This window comes from Entelurus aequoreus, linkage group LG03 (genome assembly GCF_033978785.1).
Source record: "Entelurus aequoreus isolate RoL-2023_Sb linkage group LG03, RoL_Eaeq_v1.1, whole genome shotgun sequence".
In the NCBI taxonomy this organism is placed as follows: Eukaryota; Metazoa; Chordata; class Actinopteri; order Syngnathiformes; family Syngnathidae; genus Entelurus; species Entelurus aequoreus.
The window spans coordinates 76,753,784-76,764,509 of NC_084733.1; positions in this window are offsets into that span (position 1 = coordinate 76,753,784).

Genomic DNA, 10,726 nt, shown 5'->3' on the forward strand with positions numbered 1-10,726 from the left:
ACGGTGTTGTGCATTACAAACTCAAACCCGATTCGGGTGTTGACGGAGCAGCTCTTGCCGTAGGTAGCTCATGGCTAATACCGATGAATGCCGATGTGTTTCTGCACTGGAAACATAGTTTGTCAGTGTTTGCTCTTACAATAACAACGTCGCTACTGTTTGGTTATTATACAGGTTACGGAACGTAAATTAAGTATTGTTGGCGGTTTTTGAATGCATTTTTAAAGTTATTTAGTGGTAGAATTGATTGCTTCCATTAGCTGCGTTGCTTGCCACCTGTATGAGCCGTTTTCTACATGGTAGACTGCATTTAAGTGTTAAACAATACATTTTTCTGGCAAAATTAAAAGAATAGCTTTTCGCAGGCTGGGCCTTGAGTCCTGTGCCCTACCACATCCACAACCTCACAAGTTAAATGTTACAATTTGTTAGGTGTGTTGTCTTCGCCCTTTTTTCGTTTTCACTTTACTTGTCTCCCGTCCGCCGTTGCCTTGTCTTCCCCAAACCCCTCTTCTGCTCTCCTGTCCCCACTTTCTCTGAGAGGCACTTGCCCACCCTAAATCAGCAAGCTGCTGAGGATTGTGGGAACCCGTGGAATCTCTGTGACCGAGGATGCAGGCGGGGAGCCGCGACAACGCTGGAATGTGGGGCGTCTGAGGAGATAAGAGCTATGTGAGCCCAGCCAGGGAGAGCGCAGGGATGGGGCAAGGATGGAGAGGGGGGAACGGGAGGCAGTGAGACAGGAACAGGAAGCGCAGCAGGTCCACGAATGAGGAGGCAGAAAGACAACAGCATAAACAGCCAGAGAGTAAGACAGTGTGAGACAGTGGGGTGGGGTACTTAGGGGGGGGGGGGGGGGGGGGGAGTGCACACTCCGGAGATGGGAAGCCAGACTTATTCCTCTTTGCATTTCATTTACATCCCTGGCCGTATCGACCAATCGGATTGGGAGCAAAGCCCAGGGCTTAGGAGGGGAATAAAAAGACAAAATGTCTTTGCTTCTCTCATCCCTCCCTGATAATACCCTCTCTGTTTTTTCTTTTCCCTTTTTTCCTCCCCTCTATAAGTAGATACTGTCCGAAATGCCAGCAGAAAAGCGACACCTCCGCTTGCTGTGTATCTCAGATAGACTGAGCGGGGAGCAGGGGCTGAAAAGACAGCTTTAGCAAGCGGGCCTATCTCCTCTCCTCTCTCCGGCTGCATGCAAGCTGGGAGTGGAGGGAGGCGGCGGCTTGGGACATGGCGGCTAGTGTTTGGGAAGAGAATAGAGGGTGTGAGAGGCATGATATACTGAGCTGGCCGCAGTTTTCGCGGGATCACACACTCTGGAAAAACTTTGCACGCAGATCCCATTTTTAAGCATGAGAAACCTGTTTCAACGGTGCTTAGCACGGCGCCACCTATCTCTGTGCTGGATGCCAACTTCTGCCACCAAACCTCCACACACAGTCTTTGTTGTTGCTCAAGTGTGAGCAGCTAAGTTGCTGCTTTGACTGAAACTCTTCAGGAGGACTAACTTCACATGATCAAAACTATTGGGATATAATATAGGCAAGGCAAGTGTATTTATAGAGGAAAAATGTGTACGCAAGCCATTCCAAATGCATGCAATTTACAAGAAGGCAAATACAATTATGAATAAAAAAAAAAGCATAACAATAATCATGAATGAAATAAAATCATTATAAAAGTAATCGTGAATTAATTCAATTAAAATCAAAGAGTATGTATAAATACTGCCCAGTTAAATAAAAGTGTTTTCTGCCTGCATTTAAACATAGCCAACATTGAGGCCTGTCTCACATCTTCTGGAAGACCTCCAGATTTTAAGAGCATAAAACTTAAATGCAGCCTCACCATGTTTAGTCCTGATTCTGGGCATGAGCAGGAGACCCCTGCCTGAGGTTTTCAGAGCCCGAGATGGTTCATATGGCTCTAACTCATGTCAGAGTTGTACTTTGGAGCTAGACCAAGACTTGTACACAAGCAGAGCTGTTTCAAGTATATTCTTTAAACATGAAGGCAGTGCAGTAATCTAAGCACTAGACTCATTTGTTTCCTGGTTCTAGTCAGGACTTGAGCAAAAGCATTCTGGTTTTACAGCTCATTTAGAGAGCCCATTGAGAAGGCCATTGCAGTAGTCTTGCCTGCTGGAGACATGGATCATAGTCTTTCCAAGTCTGCATTAGACCATGATTCCTTTGATTCTTGCATTTTTAGGTGCTAAAAAGCTGCTGATGTTATTGACTTAATGTGACAGTTAAAGTTCAAGTCTGAGTTCATCATGACCCCTAGATTCCTAAACTGATTATTAGGTTTCAAAGAGACAGTCTGATAACAAGGTGAATGATAACATTTTTTCTTTGCTTCTATCAGTTGTGTCTTGAGTTTAGCTGAAGAAAATGGTTTCACATCCACACACTGATCTGTTCGACAAAGTGAATCAAAAGGCCAACATTTGTCTGTCGTCAGTGAGACATACAGTGCATCCGTAAAGTATTCACAGCGCTTCACTTTTTCCACATTTTGTTATGTAACAGCCTTTTTCCAAATTGCAATAAATTAATATACGTTTTTAAAATTATACAGAAAAAACATACTGCATAAAGACAACGTGAATTTTTTTTTTTTTTTTTGCAAATGTATTAAAAATAAAAAACTAAGAAATCACATATACATAACTATTCACAGCCTTTGCTCAATACTTTGTTAATGCACCTTTGGCAGCAATTGCAGCCTCAAGTCTTTTTGAATACGATGCCACAAACTTGACACACCTATCTTTGGGCAGTGTCACCCATTATTCTTTGCAGCACCTCTCAACATCCATCAGGTTAAATGGGTATCATCGGTGCATAGCCATTTCCAGGTCTCTCCTTAGATGTTCAATCGGATTCAAGTCTGGGCTTTACCTGGCTGGGCCACTCAAGGACATTTACAGAGTTGTCCTGAAGCCATTACTTGTATATCTTGGCTGTGTGCTTAGGGTCGTTGTTCTGCTCAAAGATGAACATGAGTTCAAGAGCGCTATGGAGCAAGTTTTCATCTATGATGTCTCTGTACATTGCTGCATTCATCTTTTCCTTTATCCTGGCTAGTCTTCCAGTTCCTGCCACTGAAAAACATCCCCACAGCATGATGCTGCCACCACCATGCTTCACTTTAGGGATGGTATTTGTGACAGTTTGACCCCACACTGTCACTGTTTGACCTTTAAAGTTCCTCACAAACCGTGCACATTTGTTAGGAAGCTCAACATGGACTACAAACATTCAATCTTGTTAGCCAGTGAAAAGCATGTGCTCAACAAACAAATTGTTACCTGTCACTCACCATGGCTCTGAACAATTGACTAAAAGAGTCAGAGTGGGGCTGAGGACTTTATATAGGTGAACACACCTGCATTCACTAATTAGGCCAAATTTGGGTCAAACCATGAGCTTCAAAAGCTGGGTGTTACAGAAGGACACTGGACATTTGAAAGTTGTGTTGTCTAAAGCCTGAATTTACTGTGTACAAAAATGACTGCACTACACATGCAAAAGTACTATGAATACTTTTTAGACATGTGATGGTTATTTATGGTGTAATTTACAAAATAACTGTTTTCTTAATTCCCCCTGTCAAATTGGTCCCAGCTTGTGGGAGGGGCTATGGGATATTTAAATTGGAAAATGCCATTTTTCAGACAGTCTGCTGTCTGTCACTGCCAGAGGAGGTTCTCTGTCCTGAGCAGGAGTTTCGGTCTCCATGCATCAAACATCTACCGAGATTGTGGGTGCTTTGTTTTTCCTGTCGTTGTTCACCTTTTGACACTTTTGGGATTTCAATAAATGTTTGTAAACCGTTACCAACTACGTGCCTTGCCCTCCTTGATTTGAAAGTCTGGTTTGCAAAGGTTACATTGCCTTCACCCGAGGCGGGGTGTGACAGTATTGGCCTGGTGCCTGTTTTCCTCCAAACATGACGCCTGGCATTCATGCCAAAGAGTTCAATCTTTGTCTCATCCGACCAGAGAATTTAGTTTCTCATGGTCTGAGAGTCTTTCAGGTGCATTTTGGCAAACTTTTATGAAGAAATGGCTTTTGTTTGGCCACACTACCATACAGGCCTCATTAGTGGATTGCTGCAGAGATGGTTGTCCTTCTGTAAGGTTCTCCTCTCCCCACAGAAGAATGTTGTTGCTCTGACAGAGTGACCATCGGGTTCTTGGATCACCTTCCTGACCAGGACCCTTCCCCCCAATTGTGAAGTGAAGTGAAGTGAATTACATTTATATAGCGCTTTTTCTCAAGTGACTCAAAGCGCTTTACATAGTGAAACCCAATATCTAAGTTACATTCAAACCAGTGTGGGTGGCACTGGGAGCAGGTGGGTAAAGTGTCTTGCCCAAGGACACAACGGCAGTGACTAGGATGGCGGAAGCGGGGATCGAACCTGCAACCCTCAAGTTGCTGGCACGGCCGCTCTACCAACCGAGCTATACCGCCCCTTTTCATCAGTTTAGATGGCCGGACAGCTTTAGGAAGAGTCATGGTGGTTCCAACTTCTTACATTTATGGATGTTGGAGACCACTGTGCTCATTGGAACCTTCAAGGCAGCAGATATTTTTCTGTACACATCCCCAGATGTGTGTCTTGAGACAATACTGTCTCAGAAGTTTATAGAAAATTCCTTCAACTCCATTTTTGGTTTGAGCACTGTCAAGTGTGGGACCAAAAAAAATCAATATAAAAGATAAACATCTGTGATGAATTTATTACTTGAAAGAAAACTGGTTTTGATTGATAAAATCCTACCCAATTATTCCATTCATCCATCCATTTTTTACCGCTTGTCCCTTTGGGGTTGCGGGGGGTGCTGGAGCCTATCTCCATTATTTAACAAAGTCAAATACAAATAAGGCAAAAGTAGAAAAGCGCTATATAAGTATAACTCATTTACCATTTACCAACGAGAGAAGTATCCCACACTTCTCTTTTGTAAAATAAATATGTACAGCAGATATGGGGATCTACATCAACAATATGATTTGCCAGCATGGCTTACAGGACAGATTTAAATAAATAAATACATCTATTAAGAATTGTTACAAATAAGAATCGTGATTCATTTGATAATTAATTTTGTTTTTGACACCCCTATAAGATAGTATGGCCAACTGTGTTTAAGGCAGCGCTCAGGTTTAACAGAACCAAGACTACGGATGTATACTGAGTACAGGTATTTTTTGGTACCGGTTCCTAATTGGGTTGGTCGAGGAAGACCGTTAAGATTCTGGACAGTTTTTTTTAATCCAGCTGACTGTCGCAATTATGACACACTCTCTCATCTTAGAATAATCACAAATAAGGGCGCAACACCACAAAACACCTTGCTTCAATGTTTGTTCTGTCTCTTGACTCTACAAACTGGATGATCGAGCAATACCTTTGCTTACTCTGTCTTTTTTTTTACATAGTACATACTACACAGCAGAGGTGGGACCAAGTCATTGTTTTGCAAGTCACAAGTAAGTCTCAAGTCTTTGCCCTCAAGTCTCGAGTCAAGTCCCGAGTCAAGACAGGCAAGTCCCGAGTCAAGTCCAAAGTCAAGACTGGAAAGTCTCAACTCAAGTCCCAAGTCCTGCATTTTGAGTTTTGAGTCCTTTCAAGTCCTTTTAACCACAGACTAATATATTTACACAGATTGTGTATGCTTTTAAAACGCTGTATTTAATTATTAAAACAAGAGCATTTGAAATTGCAGGAAAAAAAATAGTGCTGACATTGCACTTCATAATAGCACTATTATCCAGTCATTTTAAACATTTAACTCATTCCTTTACAGAATAAACACATTTGAAAAAACAAGTGCAACTGTACTTATTTATACAAAAGTGTTAACATTGTATTTCCATGGCATATTGCATTGTAACTAGTTCCACAGTAGTTTCTATCCTGTTCTTACCTTATCTCATTGATCTCATCTCATACTGTATGTGTGTTTATGTGTGTGTACACATGAAAAACATAACAAATACATGAACATAACGGAGAGCATAGTTGTACTTTTTAGATGTCAGGGCCCTATGCAATATGTACACATAGTATATATTTTAACTGACCTTTATTTGACTATGTTTGTCTTTTTGTAGGTGGCTAAAATATGCGGTGCTGCTGACCGCCGTCTAACGTTACGTTACTGTGTGTGATACATTGACTAACGTAACGTTATGTGTAGGTACCTCATGCAACCCTGCTTAAAAAAAAATCACTTGATAAAAAGTATGAATAAGGTAGCGAACTTCAGTGGACGCAACACATTGCCTTGTTTGCAATGACGTTGTAGTCATAGACATCTTATAAGTAGACGCAGCATTGGCTGCTGTGACGCAAGCAATTTGGCCGCCATCTTGAAGTGGTGATGAGGAGCCAGCGAGCAGCGTAAATTGACAGTTGACAGGTAGAAAACAAAGATGCCGGGCTGGTGTTCAGCGTTTTCCTGCTCAAATGAGCGGACTGTTGAAAATAGGAATATGGGGATTACTTTTCACAAGTAAGATTTAACATTAACGTACTATTGGTTGTATTTTGTGAAAAGAATATTAGCACATAGTTGAGAAGGAGCAAAGATCTTCAATATTTGTATGTGAAAATCACAAAGAAATCTTCTGGGGGAGGAGGACCCCCCCGTACAGGGGTTTGGTTTACAAACTTTCTGCCCCACCTAAAACAAAATTCACCAGCCGCCACTGATTATGATGTGTTCTCATTTTAGGTAAAGTATAAGACAATACTTTCTTAACAGTATAATTGTAACCAGGAATAAGTCTTCAAGTAACACTATTCAAATACTAACATTGTTGGGTAAAACAGAATTAGGTTTTATTCTGAATCCAGTGAAACAGATTGGTGGTTTTAGCTGATATAAAGACTTTCAGGTGTTTATATATGTTTATGTTTAAGTATTTGGCAGACGCTTTTATCCAAAGCGACATACATAAAAAATACATATAAAACAATCACTGTAAACATTATCATTTAAGGGAAGAATATAATACAAAATATCAATACAAAGTGTCAAGACAGAATAAACTCTCTGCTGCTGCAGCAACAGAGATAGTCTATAGGTCCCTAAGATATATAGATATATAATGTATTCATACATTGTTTATGTAGAATATACGCATGTATATATAACCTAATCATATTGTTTCTTGAATTTAAAAATAGCTGACTGCTTTTTTCCCCTTTCTCTGGGATTATATTCCCAGTTTTGATCTCGGACGTCTGGTCACTTATAGCATATAAGAATATTCTATTACTGTTAAGCAAACTATGAATAATGAAATGGTGTGTGTCCTTTATCATAGCTACACGTATGACAAAAAAACATGTGAAAATCAGTGGTATTGAGTGAGGTAAGATGAATTAAATGCGCTGACAGTTCATTGCTCCTGCCAAATGAATTGCACTGAGTGGAGCTGATCACCACTCCAATATGGCGGCCCCGCGTCTCGTCAGCGCTAGTAGGCAGTAGCGCTCGATGCTGCGTCTACTTATAAGATGTCTATGGTTATAACGTTAGCAGTGAGTTTACAGCCTCACTGATTTAACTACACAGCAAATAAAAGTTACATTACTTATCCAATAAACGTTAGCTTACATTCAAAACTTACCGTTCTGTGTGCAACTTCAAATGTCGAACGAAGTTGGAAGTTGTTGCAATTCGTTTTTTGTTGACCAAGTCGTAGTTTTAATACCCAAATGAAACTATCTTTGGCGTCATTTTTCCTCACTGGCGCATGGTTTGAGAGCTATTCTTTGTTGGTTGTTCTGCAGTTTGATTGGATGAATGCTGTGGGACAAAAACAACGTGGATCTAATTTGATTGGCTATTGAGGTGGCGACTTGTCCAGGGTGTACCCCGCCTTCCGCCCGATTGTAGCTGAGATAGGCTCCAGCGCCCCCCGCGACCCCAAAAGGGATAAGCGGTAGAAAATGGATGGATGGATGGATTGTACTGACAGGCAGCACACACGCTGACAGACACACGTACACAATGGAAGATACGGAGCGCTCCTAATCATTGGGTTTTGGGGAAAGTAGCAAGTCATGTCAAGTCAAAAGGCTCAAGTCCAAGTGAAGTCACAAGTCATTGATGTTAAAGTCCAAGTCGAGTTGCAAGTCCCTTTACATTTTGTCAAGTCGAGTCTAAAGTCATCAAATTCATGACTCGAGTCTGACTCGAGTCCAAGTCATGTGACTCGAGTCCACACCTCTGCTACACAGACATATACATCGGTAGCCGACAACACTCAATTTGACCTCTGGCTTCAAATACGTCTGTGTGCAACATAAACACAAACAACAATTCCTACTTTTACAAACTGTGCACCCACCTAACATGCTAATTGATTGTATTGATTTATATGATATATTTGATATGTAAATGTGAATGCTATACATTATGTGTGGTCTTTACAAGCTATATATATAATGTATGTAAGTAAGTATATATGTAATGTTGTAACGGGCACATTTATAATAACATTTAATATTTACGTATTTTGATCATTTTTTGTGGCGTTCTTGCCTGTTGTAGGTCCTAAATGGCTGTCAAAGTGTACCAACTTGTCGGAATACCTACTCAGACGTCTTTTGTCCAGGGGAGAGACATGATTTATGATCTACAAACCCCGTTTCCATATGAGTTGGGAAATTGTGTTAGATGTAAATATAAACGGAATACAATGATTTGCAAATCCTTTTCAACCCACATTCAATTGAATGCACTACAAAGACAAGATATTTGATGTTCAAACTCATAAACTTTTTTTTTTTTTGCAAATAATAATTAACTTAGAATTTCATGGCTGCAACACGTGCCAAAGTAGTTGGGAAAGGGCATGTTCACCACTGTGTTACATGGCCTTTCCTTTTAACAACACTCAGTAAACATTTGGGAACTGAGGAGACACATTTTTTAAGCTTCTCAAGTGGAATTCTTTCCCATTCTTGCTTGATGTACAGCTTAAGTTGTTCAACAGTCCGAGGGTCTCCGTTGTGGTATTTTAGGCTTCATAATGCGCCACACATTTTCAATGGGAGACAGGTCTGGACTACAGGCAGGCCAGTCTAGTACCCGCACTCTTTTACTATGAAGCCACATTGATGTAACACGTGGCTTGGCATTGTCTTGCTGAAATAAGCAGGGGCGTCCATAGTAACGTTGCTTGGATGGCAACATATGTTGCTCCAAAACCTGTATGTACCTTTCAGCATTAATGGCGCTTTCACAGATGTGTAAGTTACCCATGTCTTGGGCACTAATACACCCCCATACCATCACAGATGCTGGCTTTTCAACTTTGCGCCTATAACAATCCGGATGGTTCTTTTCCTCTTTGGTCCGGAGGACACGACGTCCACAGTTTCCAAAAAGAATTTGAAATGTGGACTTATCAGACCACAGAACACTTTTCCACTTTGTATCAGTCCATCTTAGATGAGCTCAGGCCCAGCGAAGCCGACGGCGTTTCTGGGTGTTGTTGATAAACGGTTTTCGCCTTGCATAGGAGAGTTTTAACTTGCACTTACAGATGTAGCAACCAACTGTAGTTACTGACAGTGGGTTTCTGAAGTGTTCCTGAGACCATGTGATGATATCCTTTACACACTGATGTCGCTTGTTGATGCAGTACAGCCTGAGGGATCGAAGGTCACGGGCTTAGCTGCTTACGAGCAGTGATTTCTCCAGATTCTCTGAACCCTTTGATGATATTACAGACCGTAGATGGTGAAATCCCTAAATTCCTTGCAATAGCTGGTTGAGAAAGGTCTTTCTTAAACTGTTCAACAATTTGCTCACGCATTTGTTGACAAAGTGGTGACCCTCCTTGTTTGTGAATGACTGAGCATTTCATGGAATCTAATTTTATACCCAATCATGGCACCCACCTGTTCCCAATTTGCCTGTTCACCTGTGGGATGTTCCAAATTAGTGTTTGATGAGCATTCCTTAACATTATCATTTATTGCCACCTTTCCCAACTTCTTTGTCACGTGTTGCTGGCATCAAATTCTAAAGTTAATGATTATTTGCAAAAAAAAAAAAAAAAGTTTATCAGTTTGAACATCAAATATGTTGTCTTTGTAGCATATTCAACTGAATGTGGGTTGAAAAGGATTTGCAAATCATTGTATTCCGTTTATATTTACATCTAACACAATTTCCCAACTCATATGGAAACGGGGTTTGTAGAATAAACTTACAGGGAGCGAGAAAGCAGCAGACCACTTGATGATGTAAACAGAGACAAGCGGAAGTTATCACGGCGCCGCTATAAATAGTTTGTCTGCATTAGCACTTATAGTAAAAATATCACTAATACTTGGTTAATATTAAAGTCACAAAATTTAAATGGAATATTGTTGGCGCTTTTTGAATGGTTATTTATTGGATTTTATGGGCGAAATAGAGGAGCTCCCATTGCCTGCGCTGTAAGCGGACTTTTATTTACTTTTATTTACTTTTATTTACAAGTTAGAATGCATAACAAAAAAATCCCTCCGTCGTCATGTTTTTCATAATGATTGTGAACGATAGGCAAAATTCCAAAAAAAAGTGCAGTTCACCCTTTAAGAGCTAAAAAAGCAGGTGAGGATAAAAGATCTCCGTGCTGTGAGATATTACACGATGTTGGTGGTGTACAACCTCCAACCTCCAATAATAGAAATGGTA